The 18,078-nt window shown below is 39.6% G+C and overlaps 1 protein-coding gene across 44 annotated transcripts in view; it reads right to left on the bottom strand.

Annotated features, from left to right (window-relative positions):
* The window catches only part of EYA4 (EYA transcriptional coactivator and phosphatase 4), a 118,944-nt gene extending 110,995 nt beyond the window's left edge, over positions 1 to 7,949 (bottom strand). For 15 of the 44 annotated variants that reach the window (XR_015948976.1, XM_035108938.3, XM_088666170.1 and 12 more), the window contains exon 1: positions 7,060 to 7,328. The gene's annotated coding sequence lies outside the window, so the exon portion shown is untranslated. The other 29 variants (XM_035108944.3, XM_035108946.3, XM_088666186.1 and 26 more) reach the window with 23 other exon arrangements.
* Positions 7,950 to 18,078: the final 10,129 nt, after the last annotated feature.

Below are 18,078 nucleotides of genomic sequence, written 5' to 3'. Positions count from 1 at the left end.
ACTTCCAAAAAAAGGCTCTTGTGACATGCTAGGGACCTTTTAAAAGAGCTATATAGGACATCAAACGTGGAACAGAAATTTGGTTAGCAGTAGTTTATATGGCCCATAATAGGTACAATGATCCTCACTGTGTGTACCTGTGGACAAAAATAGTTTAAGTTACTAAAAAGAGTCTGTAGATTCATCATAACCTACAAACCTGATTTATAAAAGAATTTATCACATTCCTGAGCACCTATAGCATTATTTTCTTTTTTTAAAATCAGTTTATCATAAATCTTCAAAGAAACATGGTGCTGGGCAATGATGTTCAATATAAACATTATTCTTTACATACAACTAAATCCAATGGCATAATCCAACACAGAGAGTGGTTTCCACTTGTGCAACAGGACTTTACTTTCCTCTCTCCCAACATCCCAGAGTAGATTTTAAGGGTATACCTAGGACTGCAGGGAGGAGGAAAGTGAAGTCTCACTGTGTGAGAAGTCACATAGATAGCACTGGCTAGAACCCCAAGAGTTTAAAATTCCATAGAGGGTCAGCAGAAAGGAAACAAAACCAAATTAAGACCTCATATTTTAACTAAAATGACTTTTTGAGGTCCATACTGTACTGTCACAGCCTTGTATAGCTACAGACATTTGTACCCCACAACTCAGGAACCCCATGAAACTTCCATGTACTCATCAAGATGCATCATTATTAGAGAATATGTGTATGTACAGTCACTCACTATTCACATACACAGTTTCCCCTTCTATTGTTTTGAGTACAGAATGCTTTAAAAGCAAAGGAACTCTGGTGCACACTGAGCCCATTCACCCACCGCAGATGGCTGGTGTGGAAAAGTAGTTTTCTGGTGCTGTGGCAATATGATATGTAATTTATACTAAGTGACATATACAAATACTGTATTTAAAAGAAGTATGCCCATTTCCTTTTTTCCAAATTACACTAATTAATCAATCCAGGTTATATCCAGTTGGCTGCCTACACCAATATCAACGCTTCTGCCTTCCTTCCCTAGGACCTGGATTAACAATGTAATTACTTATTGAGGAAGGTGTTTCTGGGTTTAATTATGGCAAAGACTCGAAGAACAATTCATAGAAACATTCAAAGATTCAAGGAAATGTAATGGGATTTTTTTACTTCACTACACCTTCATCAGAAACTACTTTTGAAAGTCTCCTTAATTTTAAAATGTAGTGTGCATGAGGAATGCTCCCATGGGTGAGTAGAACTTTGTGTATTGTGCTTTGTAACATAACCTATAGATTTAATAATATATTTGATTTTTGCTTGTTTTCACTTAAACATTAAGGGCATAACACTTTACACTACTGGGAACATAAATTTAAATGTAACAATATAGGTTCCAACTGATGCAACACATTATTAAAGTTAATTATGAACAACTACAGGTATCAAAAAGTCTAGTCCACTATTCTGAATTTGACAAAAAATATGAAATACAGGTCTTTCATTGTAATGAAATGTCCTGTTATAGCTTCATGTAGAGTTAATGTAATATGATAGTTACTATCCACTAAAAAAAAAAAGACAGAAAGATACAATTCAGAAACATATTTTGTATACTGTACAGCAATTCAGAGATTGTTACCTAGTAGGAAAAACCAAATCAATTTTCCTACTTTTTCTGATGAGTTGCAAAACAGCAAGAAAGAAATATTTCAGTCACAACTAACTTTGCAGAGCCCTCACAAAGCAACTGAATGAGTTTCCAAAAATACCCAACCCTGCTGAAATTATGTTGTCAGATTATGCAAAAAACATTTATATACAAAGAACACCAATCTAACAACCTGGATTTAAAAGTGAGGAAAAAATTAAATAGTACTTTGACAAAACATAGATCATTTGCACAGTAAGAGGTCTAAACTTTTAAAATAAAAAATAAAAAATAACCTTCAATACTTTATATTACAGCCCTATACAGAAAGTGTTGCAAATGTATTTCTATAAATATATTTACTTATATAAGGCTATAAATCAACAAGTGTTCAAAGTAACTGGCTGAATTTGGAGATCACAGTGAACCATGGTTTATTGTGACAAGGTGTGGCCCCACTCTTCTCCTCTGGCACGGTCATGAGGCATTCAGATGTTTTCACTTCCATTTCATTAACTGCAGTTTGGCATTATGACTAAACCCAACGTGTGGCTAATCTTAACTATGGTTTGTTTGAAACAAGCCAATTTAAAACCACTGGCAATGAAGCTTGCTTGGTTCGACAAACCATTATTAAGATTAATCACACTTTAGGATTTGGACATAAAGCTAATCTGTGGTTAATCTAAAATGGAAGCAGATACATCGTTTTCTCCACATGGTTGCAGCAAAGGAAAAGAAAGGAGGGCACAAGAATAAGACTCACTATTGGTCATTCCTGTCATGATAAATAAGGGCTATTCTTCTTTCATGACAGATAAAACCATCAATGGAATGATGGCTGTATTTTTTAAACTGCAAAGTAGTTAGTATGTAAAGCACTTCAAACTGTCTTCAGAACAGATTTGGACACAAATGGTTTGCCAAACACAGCTTCCATGTCAGTCTCTGCTAAGCAAGGCTTGTATCCAACTAGCTCATACTTAGTCAATTTTAGTGAGTCTACCCCACTTATGATTGAAAGTGAATCCTAAGCATGCCTACTAAGAAATGTCCTCCTGAACTCAATAGAGTTTACTCCTAAGCAAGTGACGATAGGATTGGGATACAATTTCCAAATTTTAACTTGAACACCTTCTATTGGATTGTTCATATGCTGTAATCTTTACTCACTAATACCTGTTTGATCTGTTAAAAAAATAATTTGTTAAAATATCAAGGTCATCTTTAATAACAATTTTTATTTTATAAGACATTAACAACACAATCCTCTACTCAGAAGTAAGTCCCCTTGATTTAAATGAGACTTAATCTTAGGTATAGAATTGTATACAACCGGCATAGAATTGTAGCCTAATTGTTCCATGCAGAATACTGGTATGAAATCTGAAGAAGAATTTAAAAGGACAGGAAGGCTGAAAGTTTCAAGCATCAATCTAAACTATTACGTCAAAACTTGCATATTCAATTAGCACTTTTCATTGACAGTTAAAGTTGAGCTATCATTTATACAATACTCTTTTAAAAAATGAAAATGATGTGTTCTTAGTAAAACTGCTTTGTTTACATTCAAATCATTGATTAAACTGTAAAATAGTCACAAAGTATCAATCTATTTGTGCTATTATTTTTCAACAAAGCACTATTAACAATTTGCTTTCCAATTGTAACTAACCTTTGGTTTTTTTTAAAATACTTACCGTATTTTCCCGTCTATAAGACGCCCCCATGTGTAAGATGCCCCCGATTTTTGGAGACTCACATTTAAGAAAATGGGGGGAAATGGCCCAAAGTATAAGATGCCACCTAATTTTAGACATTATTTTTAGGGGGGGGAAACCTAGTTTCATACACGGAAAAATACAAAATATTGCATCTTTGTATTAATTATGTCCAAGGCAGCAATAAGAGCAGGGGTGAAGCTACAAAGCACATTCAAGCTTATGGCATTGGTGTAGGACACTACACTGGGCTTGGTGTTGTTTTCAAATTCGATGTATCAAGAGGATTTATGCATTTTTAAAATGCTTGAAACTACATGAAACTACAGTGTGTTTTAATCTAGAATATTTCTCACAACTTTATCTTTAGCTCATATCTAAAACTGAAGGTAAAATAATTAAACAAATCAGTATCTAACTATCTGAAGCTATTTTGTAAAATTCCAAGTTCATCACTGGTTTGAAATGTGAGAAAAGTTAATACTTTGGGGAGCATGTTAAACATTGATCACACAAAGCAGATAAATGTGCAATCTTCTGTTCTACAACAAGGTTTTAGGGGAAAAGAAGTTGGGCTGCAACTGGTGTTCACTGTTGCAAGTGAATGAAGTGTCAATATCCCATGTTTACAGAACCATAGAGAAATCATTCTAAGATTTCTCAATCGTGAGTCACTTACAAAGGAGCACTAAAAACATATTATATGGAAATAAATTATCCCAGTTATTTGTTATTTTTAATATTAAAATCCTACTTGCTTTTTGTTCAGGAATGGATTTTAGAGAACCACTTCTCCATTTATTTCTTCAAGCAACGATTTGAAATATTTACTACCAGACAGTACCTAATTTTAGGTTTTAAGTGCTTTAACAGCTCTATGAAATATGATCAGCAGCTGCTATATAAAACTATGCCAAATAAACTCACCATATAAAAAAGAAAACCTGCTTTTTAAGAAAGGGTTCATAAGTCTTCATTTTCAAAAGTTAAAATAAAAACCTTTACAAAAAATACTCAGATATAAGGTGATTGAGCAATCAACCCAACCCCCAAACCAACTTTCCTTTTCAGGAGGCAAAAATCATTACCTGAATATCAGAAGCCCTACAGAAGTCAATATAAGATACATCACTTTAGCATATTACATATTCTGTTGTCCTCTATCAAGAATATGATAATATTTGAGGACGTGATGAATGATAATTTACAGGGTAACTTGGTATCAACCCATCAGAAGCAACAAGATGGCACATTTGATATGTGACCATTTAACTGCAACTACAACAAAATACTGTAGTTATGTATGTTTGCATCTCAAATTTGCATCAATGGCCTAAAAAGATGTTGTGTTCCCCAATCATAAAAACATTTATTTGAAAGTAAGTTTCACCAATATCAGAACTACCAAGTTTATGTGCTTAGGAATGCAGATATAAATATGCATCTCTAATGAATTTATGTAATAAATCATTGTGAGCTATACTACTGAGAAACTCAAGACTAGTATGGCAGCATCACCTAGAATTCTGTCCATGAGCTGTCAATTACAGTCAAAACAGGTTTCTATTGCACAGGAACAAAGGGTTCCAAAAACATTGTGCCAGATGAAATAAGCATACACTGAATATATGCAAGTATACTTCAAAGCAATAGGGGGAAAGTATTACATTACTAATTGCACCCATAACACATCTGTAAATATGTGGCTTTTATTTTGTGGCAAGACTGAAAGTTCCATTGCAATATAAACAAAATAGAAGTGCTAGAGATTATTTTATATATGATCTTGTTCTTTTCACAGATAGATAATAAAGCACTGAATAAAAGTATGTCAAAATAATTGAGAAAGTTTGTAGTGTAATGCAGCGAAAATGAAGTATGGCGCTGATATACAAAACCTATGTGCCTTTACTACAGCTTTATTGAGGGAAAGTAAAGCAGTGCTCATAAACCAAAGAAAAGTTGGCTTAGAACTCAATTTCTTTCTTTAAAAATCTGGTCAGAGAGAAGGGAGCTTGTAGGATATATCAAATTTGAATCAACTTATGATGTACTTTCTTACTCTAATTAACCATATTAACAAGTAAATGTATCAAAAATGTATTTTGATCAAAACACCATCTTTCAAAGTAAATTTAGTTCCATATTAAAGATATGTGAACTACTAATGGTAATGGAATATTCTCTGCACACTTCTATTCACGGCAATTGTGGAATAAAAGCAACATTCATTTTGTTTTAAAAACTTTGACCACAGGGTAAAATATCAAACGAATGACAAGTATTTAAGATTTCAATACTGGTAATTTTCTCACAGGTAGACAAAACACCATAGTCAATCCCTGAATCTTCATTGGAAAAGCAGCACTTCATACGCCGATGGTTTTTCAATGCATGACAATTAAATTGATGCAAAGGTAAGGAGATCATCAGATTTTAAAAAAACAGACAATGGAAGTTTGCATGTAGATAGTTTTACCAATTCACATTTCCCCACCAATGATTCAGCGGCCTCAAGGTAAGAGAAAAAGAACGTTAAAACAACATACCATGCAACCATAAAGCCAAAAGCTATCCTCCAGCTCTTTTATAGCAGATTTTGGGAGTGTCTAATGACAGGCTGAAAGTCAAACTAATGGCCAAAAGCCCACTGGGACGAACACTGAGAATTCTATTACTTCAAGTATGTACATACACACCAGACCTCTCCACGTGGAAGTGGTTTCAGAGCAAAACATAAACCCCGGTATAGTGATTATTGCACCTAAGTGAAGATCACGATACTCCCTGAGATCAGGAAAGTTCCTTCGCCCCCACCCACCCACCGCCAGCACATGAACAATCAAAGCAATAGCTGCTTTGTGTACTTTTAAGCCTACATGCGCACACTCGGTTTTTCTGAAAGAGAGCGAAACAAACAAACAAAAAGCCGCTTGAGCTCTGTACCTTTCTACTAGCCTAGAAATCTATCTATATTTTACGTTTGCGCCAGTCTGAACAGCAACTATATCCTTAAAAAAAACCCAACTGCGATGTTGCTTTTAAAAAAAAAGAACGTAAGACGGAGGCTGGGAAGTCCCAGGCTCTTCAACGGAGCAGAGTAATATATATTCCAGATCCAAGCTTTACAATCCAAGTCCAGGGGGAAAGAAAAACAGTTTATGGTCGTTCCCAAAAAGTTGGCATCAATTCCCACCGTTCGCAGAGCGACTTTCTTAATTCTACGACCTCCATGCGTGCAATTTCCATTTGCTGGCAAGTTGCACAACACCAGCCCTCGCATCGAAACTTTTAAGAGACTTTTTTGCGGTCAAAAAAGGGAAGGGGGGAAGACCCCTACCCTACCCTGCACCCCTTTCTCTCTCCCCCGAGCTGTAACACCACACCGCCCTGGCTCGGGTCGAGCAGCTCGCCCAGGGGGGACCCGGAGCGAAAACGAGCCTTTGAAACAGAAACCCGGAAAGCGACGGCGACGAGCAGCGCAGCGAGATCAAAAGCGGCCGCCTGATTTCTCTTACCGGTATGTCACGTTTGTTATAATGGCATAAGAAGCCGAGGAAGGAAACCCGAGACAGAATCGCCCAGGCGAAGTGGGGATTCAGGAGAACGAGGCAAAAAGTTTTGCGGTTGTTTTTCCCTGGACGCCGCTCGATTTCCTCTCCCCCCCCCCCCGTTACGGGGCAAATAACGAGGCGCGGTCACCTGGGGAGGGAGGCAAGAGATTTGAGGGGGGGGCACCAAGTCCCTGCCGAGTCCAACCACCGCTTACAAGAACGTCGCCGTCGCCCACCTCTCGGCCGGCCCGCCCGCCCTCTCTGCGCCTGGACCTCGTCCCGTGACGCGAAGGGCAAAATGGGTTTCGGTGGCTCCGCGGACGCGGAACGGTCCTTTCCCCCCCTCGCGCCAGACAAGGCGCCGTCGGGCCTCCTCGTCAGCGGCTGAGCTGGAGGCTCCTGGGCATGTTTGCCTCCGAAGGAGGAGCAGGAGACTCGCTTGTTTTAAAGGAAAGCGGAGTTAGATAAGGGGCGGCGGTGTTGGGGGGGGAGGGATGTCCCCCACATACACCAGGGAAGACCCCCTCTAGGGAAGCCAGTGGGAGAAACTGAGGGAGGAGGGGGAGGGAAAGAAAAGAGGCGCACTCACCTTCTCTTGCCACTACTTTTATTCCCGCGGTCGCCGCTCCGCCTTTATTGATTTATTCTCTTCCCTGTTCCAAGTCGAGGCAAAAAAAATAAATAAATTAAAAAGGGGTGGGGTGGGGGCACCCCTTCCAAAGTTGTGCTTCCTCTCTCCACCACCACGTCTTTCTTCAAGTAGTTAAGGAAGAAGGGAAAAAAGTAAAACCGTGAGGAAAACAAAATAGAAGATTTCCGTGAGGAGAATTGGAAACTAAAACACGCACCCAAGCGCGCGAGTGAGGAGAGTTGGGAGGAGGTGCGCGGGGGGGGGGGGAGGAAGCGCGCCACGTTGCCCAACTTTCTAAATGCTTTCTTGTTTTTGCACTTGTGGAGGGAGCCGTGGCAAGTTTTGTGGTGGCGCGCTCAGTCGCGAGATAACGTCGACGCGTGCGTTTATTTATGTGTGCGTGTGTGAAGGAGGAAGGGGAGAAGCATGTTTACAGCAGTCTGCCCTGCAGCGGCAGCTCCCTCTCGCTATTGGTTGTTTTCTCGCGCGGGCATTGGCTGGTGGCGATACGTTGGCGGGAAGAGGCACGTGCGCACTTCGGGCCGTTGGCCTCGCCCCTCCCCCGCCGCCGACCCTGCTGCGCGTGCAAGTTTCCTGCTGCCACGCCCCTTCCTTCTTCAGTTTCCGCTGCTTCCGAAAAGAAGGGAAGGTGCCTCCCTTGGGGATAGAGCCATTTTGCGCGAGAGGAAGATGCTCATCCACCAATGGGGGAAACGTTTCCTAACCTCCACTTGCAATGATTTGAAACCAAACTAACATGGCCTTTGCATATAGAAGCTGGGGTTAAAATAGATGGTGCGTTGAGGGGTGGTGAGGGACACTGGCCAGTTTCTATCAGGCAACATAAAACAGGGGTTTGCAGACATCAGGCTTGTGGGATCTACTCTGGATTGTTTTTTGTTTGTTTTTTTACTGAAGTTCCAGTACAGTATTTGCCAACTGGAGCCTTGCGCAAAAGGCATACATATAGAATTGAATAATTGTTTCCAGTAGCACCAGATGGGTTTTACAGCCCTTCCACGCACAGCAATCTGCATCTCCTTTCCCCAAAGCTTCCTTCATTTCAGCAGTATTATTTAGGGCAGCAAGGGGTTCATTTTGTTGATGCCATTGTTAAACAACTAGGAGTCAGAAATCTTCTTGCCAGTGTAATGTGTGATACCCAGTAGATCCAGATCTACCTTTCTGCTCACTCCTGCATACAGAGCCTGCTGGATGTTTGGATTATGGCAAAGCATAGTGTAGGCAGCTTACTTTGCTACATTCCGCAGTGGATGTTTCGTCTTCTCTCATGCACTGCATTTTCATTGCTTCAGCTGGAGATCAAGAGATGGGACAACATTGTGGGCATGTGGCTTCTGCCCCACCTCCGTTTTAGACTTCTCAGGCAGAGGAGTTGAATGGGGAAAGTGCTTGGATCCCAAATTGGGTAGACTATGATCGATTTATCTATTCTTCAACTTGGGGTGCCATAATATTGTTGGGCAACAACTCCCATCATTTCCAACCAGCTTATTCAGTGATCAGGGATGATGAGAGTTGTAGTCCAACAACAACTGAGGACCCACTGTTTAAAGAAACTGATGTAATTGATGAAGGTGGGTTTAAAACTGCAACAAATACAGACAAATCCAATGAAGAAAAACATATCAAGTACTATTAGCTATAATAGCTGCAAATGAAACCTCCATGTTGATTACAAACTGGGGACAAATGACAGGAATGGCTATCATCATATCTTGGATATCAGTCTCACAGAGGGAACTGATTAACCTGTGAGGGAAACCACAAAAGTCTGAAAGTATCACCTCCCTTGTTATAACCTTAGGCATCTGGTTTTGTGTCAGAGGTTTGTGTGGGATTCTACCTGTACAGGTGCACTTCTGTACCAGGGTTCACACTACCAAGATGAAGCAGCTCACATCAGGTGGTGGATTTTAGGGAACCATTGAATAATTTCAAATTATTATTTACCATGTACAGTATGTTTAGTCATAAACTCAACCTCTTCAGTGGTGCTTAATCCCAGATAAGTATACACAGCATTGCAGCCAAAATTTCCTATTACAGTTTTGCAACTTGGGAGAAGGCAGGAACTATTTGAATTTTCTGCCTTAGGAACCAATATATCTTGGACTTTGCACTTTGTCTCTGCTTTGCAAAACTATTTACAAAGGAAAAAGTTAATGGGTAGTTGTTTCTCTGTTTGTTTGTTGTTTTGTATGTGTGTGTGTGTACAGTATTACTTTAATGAGATGTTGGTTTTAAGAATGTTATCAGAATAGACGCATCATGCTTGTTCTTCTGTGCTTGTTGTGAAACACACTCATTCCCAAGACTATCAACTTTGGTCTGTTGTAACTTTCCTTGCCTTACATATACAACCAAATACCACCTGTAATCACTGATCTGGATGTTTGCTCACACATCAGTCATAGTTAATACTACACTAATAAACCCACCACTCGTGTGCCCAAGGCCAGCGTGACTTCCCTGGCAATCAAAGTTGTTACTTCTTTGCCCAGTAATATTTTTAGAGTGCCAGTGAAGCAGAATGTGATCGCAGTTGTGCAACCAAAATTCCTTATACCGTTGCAGAAGATGCTGCAGAACAACCCTTGGCTCACTCGGTTTTTCATTATTTGTGTCCCAGGACCCTCTGATTCTGTGACTGTGACTAACTTCCTGGATTGTGAAATGCACCCATTTGTAATGGCTCTAAGTATACAGTACTGTACTAGCCTTTTTGTTAATAGAACAGTTTTAGCTTAGTGTCATCAAACTGCTTATTCATATTAGTTCTAATGAAGAACCAAAAACACAAAAGGTAATATATTGATCCAAATGGGAAACAGAGGATAACTGGTGGTGGTTCTTGTTGTTTCTCCTTTTCTTTTTGTTGCCTTTCAGGTCAGGCTTTTCAGGGTTGTGAAGTGCTACAAACCTGCAATGCCTGTTTAATCAGAGATAATAACAGGCCCAGTATGTGGCTTCCAAGGTTTTAGCAAGGCCAGTAAAGCAAGGTGTTACATTTATTTTGATCCTTCACTAACTTCCCTGGTCTTCACTAACTTCCCTGGTTGCCAATTAGTTTCTGGACTCAGTTCAGGGTGCTGGCTTTGACTTTCAGAGCCCTAAGCAGCCTGGGACTAGGATACCTCTGAATTGTTTTTTTCTCTACAAACCTGACAGAGGAGTCCATTTCATCCCAAAGACCCTCCTCCATGTTCCCTTGCCGGCAAGTAGGCATGGGGAGTGCTTTCTCAGTTATGGCTGAGATTTGGAACACCAACTCCAGAGAGGTACACCTAACTTCATCACTGCCTGCCATTTGGTGGACAGTGAAGACCAGATTATTCCAGCATGGTTCTAATGTGAGATCAATTTAATAGAAGAATGGAGAAAAGGGGGATGGAGAAAAAAGAACCACCAAATTCAGAGTCCTGCCAGTCTTGCGTGAGTCAGAAAAGCTGGACAAGTACAGTATGCCAGTTTCAGTGTTGGTCAGCAAACCCAAAGCTGACAGCAGAGGAGGGACAACTATGGAGGATCCTGGGGCTGAAAAATAGTGACCTCTGCAAGGTTGACTACCAATGGAGAAGAAATTATAGTATCCTATGACCATGGGATTGCACCCTAAATATTGCAATTTAAATTATTCAGTGTTTGTTTTATTAGTAGCTATGTTTTATATTAAAATTGTGAGCTGACTTGCATATAGTTTCTATAGAAAATCAGAATGGGGGTGTAATAAAATATATGAATAATAAAATGAGTACAGGCAATGTTAGGCGCTTCATAACACCTTCAACTCACTCCTTAAAATTTTTTTGTCTGTCTCCAGCTTCAGCAAACTTTTAGAAGCCTTTGTAGGGTTACAGGAAAAGGGCCTCAGATGATATAACACTAGCAAAAACTTTGCACAGATGCTATACAAAATTGATATGCACATATATATTGCAAGGAGACTGTGCATGTCCAAGTGTCCCATATGGACAGAGAAACCACATGGTGGGACTATTTACATATCCTGCCGCCGCCTGAGTATTTATGCCTGTGTGATTCTTGCATGGAAATGTTACTGGAGCCAGAGGATAGCTGCTATCATGCTGTTGTGGTAATGTATGAATTAGCTCCAAGTCTGCTTCTCAGTTGAATCAAGGGATAGAATGGCAACATGCCTGACCCCATTCCATCCAGATACAAGAAGCTTTGTACTTCCCACCTACCCACCTTGCATTATTTACTTAAGAACTTGAAATCCATTGTGAAAGCGTTTCTTTTTGACACAAAGTTATTGCTTCCCTTGGGTTCCTGTCTTCATGATCCTAAATACACTGCATGGCCCAGGGCAGTCCCAATCCATTCCTTTTCTTTTGACAAGATTCTTTGTAGGTCAAGAACAAGAGCATGTGCTGCGAGCCACACAATTACTTTATTTTGCCTTATTTTATACTTTAGCAGGCTTTCTTTCGTCTGAAAGCAAGTTCATCAATCTGTAGTAGATGATATACAGGGGATCTTGCCAGTGCTTCAGAGCCTCAGATTCTTACAAAGTAAAAAATGAATGGGGTTATTTTTACCATGGTTCTCAGATTTCAAGTTTTAAAAAGAGGGAGAGAAAGATATCTACCCTCTTCAGTAACTCAACATGTATAAGAGTTCAGCTGTGGACTCAGTGATAAGTTACCACAGACTAACGGATGTAAACTTGAAGTTCCAACTATGTCTGAAGATTTATTAAATAACACATATTTTATTTTTTTGATTAGAAGTTATTTAATTCACAGTTAAATATATATTAAAATTTTAATGCCTAAGCAAGGATGAAAAATATGATATTCTTAATCATGAATCTTCACAGTTTTAAATATTTACATAAATAGCAAGCTTTTTCTGAAGCAATGTAAGAAATTGTTTAAGCAGGTGTGTGTGTGTGTGTGTGTGTGTGTGTGTTAGATTTATTGTAATAGCCATTTCCATAGCTAGCTAGTATCCCAATATTGTCCCCAAATTCCACTGGCTTCTGGCACCTAAGGGAATAGGTTGGGGATGAAGCAAATGGAAAATGCCACAAGTTCAAGGTCCGAAATGCTATAGTGCCATTTAAAGAGGAAGAGCTGTATCAATAAATGTTTGCTGTATCAATAAATGTCAGCTGTAGAGTACCTGTTTTGCATGCAGAAAATCCCAGGTTCAATGTTTGGCATCGCCCAGTGGGGCTGGAAAAGACTTGTCTGAAGAGAACCACTGCCAATCAGTGCAAACCCTACCGGGCTAGATAGACCAGTGGTCTGACTAACAGCCCTCCTATGTTGCAAGATGAAGCTAGCCACTTAGGACAACAGAATTTTAAGGGATACGTGAAGGCTGAAATTGATACCTGAATGGTGCAGCGATATATATTTTTGTAAATGGTAGCCCTAGTATAAGAGTTCAAGGTGCAAATACATGCCAACTTGTCCATTGTAATGGTTTCTTGCGTCTAGAAACATTTATTGATACTGTTTATCAATCAGTACTTCTGATTTTACTGTTACCGCAAATGTCATTTGTGGCATTTTGCCAAAAGCAATCAGCACCTTAATCCCGGTTATAAAGAGTTGATTTTATCAGGAAAGTAGTCAGATATGTTCCCTGTGAAATAGTATTCACCGCTAATTATGTTTTGTAAACAATATGTTTAGCTTCTAGCTCGGGGATTGACCTTAATCCTATTGCTAAATCTATACAGTGCATGCACAGGTCTCATTAAAATAGATGAATTTAACGTGTACATAATTGCATATTTGTCAATTTTGTTTATTTTCAAACAGTTTGGTCTGCTGCTTCCTTCCACATATGAAATCTGTGATGTGAACCTACAGCTCCCACACATACAAGCATTTTTCCACGAGCTTCAATGTTAAGAGTACTGCAACAACAAAAATGAGGAAAGTGGCCCCATTTTTTTTAGTGCCTTCTAAAGATTTGCTTCTTCTGAACGAGTACATGAGATGCAGGCATAATATTCTTTTCCCAAGATGTCCAGGGTTCTCCATCACTCTTTCCACTTTCTTGGCTTCCCTGCCTCCTCAGCTCCTCTGCTTCACAAGCTACCTGTTACCCTGGCAGCATTTCAGAGCACTATTGCTTCCTATGACTAGGCCCCTGTGAATGGAAATACTGTTTTGCATTACCTAGAAATAAAAATGTGCATATAGATTCATTTGGGTAGCTAGGGGTTAACTTATTAAGCCTTACCTTCTCCCAAGATCAATTTGGTAGGTGGGGAAATCATTGAAGATGTGAAGGTTGAAGGGTTACAGGTGGCCTGTGTGGAGCTGGGAATTAAACCTGTGAATTGGAAAATCAGGTACCCAGACGCTTTATTTCGGAGAATCTGCCTTTGAGAGTTTAGATCATGATGGATCTCCATATGATAAGGAGGAAAAGTAAGATGTCCTGAGAAAAAAACGGGGAAGAGCTGCAACTCATAACTCGAGGTTTTGTAACTGGTAACTTTTTTTTAAAGAAAGAATGTTACTGTGAGGGACCATTCAGTTTTCAGGAAAAGTGGGTGGTCTTTTAACCATTTATAGGGGGAAATACATTTGCCACATGCTCATTTGAACACCCTGAATACTTGTTTATATTTATCATTATCACCCCCAAAAATCAAGCTTTTAAAAATATCATTGTTATATCTAGCTCTTCAAAAAAAGAACTACATTGGAGGAATTAATGTACATGTGCGCGCGTGTGAGCATCTGTGCTAAATTTAACTTGCAAGAGGATTTGTGATTTTCCAAGAAGGGTATAACTATTTGGTGGCAATCAAGTGCATGATAGCATTCTTCCTCTTGATCCAATACAGGAAAGCACTTAAGTACTTCCTCAAATCCAGGAGACTACATTAGTACTGTGATTCCTACTGCTAGGCCCCATTTTACATTCCCCAGTAATCAGGACTCGGAAACAGTGGAAGGATATGGGAATACGGTACCTCATGTCATTCAGCAATTCGTCTGGACGACTAAAACCCTCTGGATAACTAAAAGCTCCCAAAGGCCTGCTTCCAAGCCAGTATTTATCAATTGGGAAGATGGTTTCAGTAATATAACTGCTAACAATCGGATCTGAAACAGCAGGGAGAAAAATGAGGTAGCTCTTTAGAGACCCCATTTGAGACACGGAGGATCCTCTTGAGAGAAGTAAGTGAATGTTAAATGTGGCGCAGCTGCTGACTTAACTTTCAGAGCGAACGGCATGCCCTGGGGATTTTCTCATAAATATCAAATGATGCAGGACAACCCAGCAATGAATGAAGGACATAAATTGTTATTGGAAAATGTATATGAAAATGTATATATCTATTTTATTTTCAATATTTATTTGCAGCACGTTATTGCCCAGCTGAAATGGTGGTTGGCACAAATGATGGCTCAGTGAGTAACAACAACCTCTTCATGAAAGATTTTCAATATATTAATATAAACAATGTGAAGGATGCACACCAGATAAATTTATTGAAAGGAGTTCATTTGAAAACTCTTGGTATACAATATACCAAGGCAACACACAACCATACATATTCTTTTAACTTACATAATTAGTATATGACATTGCTTCCCCGATTATGACTATAATTACTTTCACTTTCTGCTTGAGATGATGTTTAAAGTTTCAGTCCTAGCTACATGGGAGTAAGCCTGATTGAATTCAGTTGGACTTGATTCTGAGTAGATAATTGTCCTGTCAGTTACTTAGGGTGGTTCTCTCTCCCCCCCCCCATGTGCTTTTGATGTAGTTCCTTCTGTTGTGTTTTAATTTCTATATTGTTTGTTTTTTCAGTTATTTATTTTATTTATTCTGTTTGTATATCACCCACCTAAGTTAGTAAAAATGAACAAATGCTGTTCAAACTTTTTCAAAGTAAAAACACTGGGTGATCTTTGGTTCAGCTTCTTAGCACTGTGGCACTAGTTGAGAAATCTGCTCATGAAAGAGGAGGGAACAGGGCAGTCTCAAGCAGGTCGGCCGCCCTGGCGCTGATGGGCGGAGATCGCTCCGCCCCCTCGCCCTCGCAGGGCGCATGGTTTCCGCGCGGCTTTGCCACACGGCGCCCAACCTACCGGCTCGGCGCCCTGGCACACCGTGCCACCGGGGGTCCACCTAGAGCCGGCCCTGGGAGGGAAGGCGGTTTTTGGTAATTCCTCCTCTCCTCAGCAGCCTCCCAGCAAACCCAGGAAATCTGTCCTGGAGGATTGTGGGTCCTTCTAGATTAGAACAGGTTTTGAGGGGGTCTATCTGCCACCCAAGGTGTGCTTATTCTGAATGAATACATGAGATGCAGGCATCATCTGTGGAAGCACACACGGGAAAATGCTGCTTTGTAATATCTAGAAATATAACACTGGTGCATGTAAATTCATTTGCATACTTTGGAGAAGGTCAGGCTTAATAAGTTAACCCCTAAGATCAAACTGGTGGGGGGGGGGAATATTGAAGATGTGAGAGTCGAGGGACAATCCAAATAATGCATATTCAAGGTAATAATTAAACCATAAATTTAATTTCCCACCCTTTAATAGCACCCAAAATTTGTAGGTGGCCAGCTCACTTCCCTTAGTGCCATCCATATATGTAATCAGTCTAAGAGATAATGATCAACTCTCCAAGATTATGTAACCTCTCAAAAACTGGTATTAACACTAAAGTGAACATCAACATAACTAGGAACTTTTCTTTTTCCTTCCCTTTCAATTATATCCAAGTTATTCTGTGCAGTTATATTGTGTCTACAAGGGTTGTTTCTTTCCTTTCTCAAAGCACAACTTTGATCCATCTCATTGGACTTTGTTTTCCCAAGAAGTGAGATCTTTTAAAAAGTACTATTGGATTGTATTAGAAGTCCTTGAAAGTATACCGTGGTTAGAGTCATCTAATTTTTGATGATAACCAGTCTCATGATACTTCCCAGCCTCAATGAATGCATTTACTTTTCTCTGAGAAGGATAGCAGAGATGGCTTTAAACCAAAAACTCAAGAGGTGAAACTACAACTAAAGCTATTCAACCTATCATTTCCTTTCAGAGAGATCATTTCCTCTTGGCACCAAGCTCTTTGCTTTTGTCGTTCAACAAAAATGTTGTTTAACCACTGTGCACAGACTCAAACATAATGGATTATGGATTTTATGAAGCTTTCTGCCTCTGCTAAAAAGGTTTCCTTCTTTTATACATGAAGTATTTTAACATTCATAGATTTGCCACACAGAGACAGAGGCACACAAAATGGTAAAGTCAAAATGAATTGTTAGAACCATGCAAGTGATGTGCATCTGGCTTTTGGGGGATGGGATGGGGTGGGTGGTGGGAGCCAAACCATCTCTTGTGCATTCACCTGACCTACCAACTTCAGTTTATCCATCAAATACCGGTACTATACCCTAACTCAGCTGAAGGCTATATGCACGTGGAAGCAAGCTTATTTACATATACTCCAAATGGATGGAGAACTTCATGCACAAACGAAAGCTGTGCGTACAGTTCCTTCCTTGCTCAATTGAGATATTATTCTAAGCATATGTGAAACGTTTGTCCAGCTGACATTTCATGTGACTGGCATCCCACTGAAAAACTGCTCTGTATGCAGCATGAGCTTACCAGATGGGCAGGGTATGTATGTATGTATGTATGTATGTATGTATGTATGTATGTATGTATGAATGAATGAGTGAATAAATAAATAATAATAATACTTGTTATTATTGTTATTCCAAGATAGGCTAATGATCAATCTCATGTTAATTCTGCGCATGTAAGCAAGGTGTGTGAGATTTATGTCAACTATGTAGCACTCATCCAAATCAGCAATTCTGCCAATCATCCTTACTACGGTAGCACCCAAAGGCACTAGAATGGCAGTTTCTCCCCACAAAACAGCTGATGCGTTTCGCCCCCACTGTTCAGAAAGTACTGTGGTATTCACTCACAGCTGGATTGGGGCCAGACAGTATTGTGACAACATTACTAATGCATGTCACAGCTTTTCATCATTCTTCTGTAAACTGTGGCAAAGCTTATCTACTGTGATATGCAGATGCAATGCAAGTGTGTAGCATTTTATATAAATAACTACTGTAATAATGCAACTGAATAATGAAATATCATATAAAAATGAGTACAGTTTCTCATTTGTATACAAACTATTCCCCCCTCCATTAGATTTCTACACCCATGCCCTTTCTCCCTAACGTTCCTGATCCTAGCTACATTTACTTGGGGGAAGGGGAGCTAATTTAAAAGCCAACAGGGCTTAATTCCAAGAAAAATTTTTAATTCTGAATCTTTAGTGTAGTCTGTGTGTGTCATCTGAGAAGCAAGTTTCACCGAGTTAAATGGGGCTTATACCCAGATAAGTATGTGGTTGACCACAACCTTAGTATTAAAGGGTGTGTGCAGGAATACAAATGAGAGATTACCATAAAATTCTATAGTCCTCCATATGAGAACCTGTGTGGCATAGAGGCCAGATTGCTAGACTTGAACTGGT

This window comes from Zootoca vivipara, chromosome 3, assembly GCF_965207765.1.
Source record: "Zootoca vivipara chromosome 3, rZooViv2.hap1.1, whole genome shotgun sequence".
Classification (NCBI taxonomy): Eukaryota; Metazoa; Chordata; class Lepidosauria; order Squamata; family Lacertidae; genus Zootoca; species Zootoca vivipara.
This window is presented reverse-complemented; position numbering and strand designations above follow the sequence as displayed.